General features: G+C 68.6%; 1 pseudogene; it reads right to left on the minus strand.

Annotated features, from left to right (window-relative positions):
• Nucleotides 1–287: 287 nt before the first annotated feature.
• LOC142863998 (uncharacterized) lies at nucleotides 288–405 on the minus strand (annotated as a pseudogene).
• Between the last annotated feature and the right edge of the window lie 251 nt (nucleotides 406–656).

A 656-nucleotide genomic window follows, 5' to 3' on the forward strand; every position in this document is an offset into this window, starting at 1 on the left:
ATCCTGGCCTTCTTCGGGAACTCCCTCCCCTCTCAGACTCTCAAGGTTTCCTCCAGCGTGTCGGTTCCGACCGAGCAGACCTTTGGTCTGAGACCTGACAGTCCAGAAGCCACGCATGCTGCCGGGTGGCGGCGGTGTCGCGGCTCGGGACAAGAGGAGGCCCCACGGTGCGGGCTGGGGCTCCAGGCACCGGGGCGGGCGCTGAGGGTGGGGGTCACCCCCACCCCGGGCCGCCTCCGCTCTCCCAGAAACGGGACAGAACCTGAGGCCAAAAAAAAAGAAGCAGCAGCCTAGGGCACCCGGTATTCCCAGGCGGTCTCCCATCCAAGTTCTAACCCGGCCCGACCCTGTTTAGCTTCCTATATCAGACGAGATCGGGCGCGTTAGGGTGGTGTGGCCGTAGACGGCGGAGGGCGCCCCTGCCCCGCTCAAGATGCCGAGCCTCTCTGCGCTTCCCCGCCGCCTCCTCCCGCCCCAGGCCCCGCGCCGGCGCTGACCCGGGCCGGGCCGGGCCTGTTGAGTTCGCCGGCCGGGTCCGGAGGGCTCCGAGGGACGGGGGTGACAGGCGGGGCAGGGCGGGACGGGCAGGGAGCTGCGGGCTGGGGTTGGGGGCTGTCTCTCTATACACACACACTCACACTCAGTCACTCACACTC

The sequence above is a fragment of the Microcebus murinus genome, chromosome 23 (assembly GCF_040939455.1).
Source record: "Microcebus murinus isolate Inina chromosome 23, M.murinus_Inina_mat1.0, whole genome shotgun sequence".
In the NCBI taxonomy this organism is placed as follows: domain Eukaryota; kingdom Metazoa; phylum Chordata; class Mammalia; order Primates; family Cheirogaleidae; genus Microcebus; species Microcebus murinus.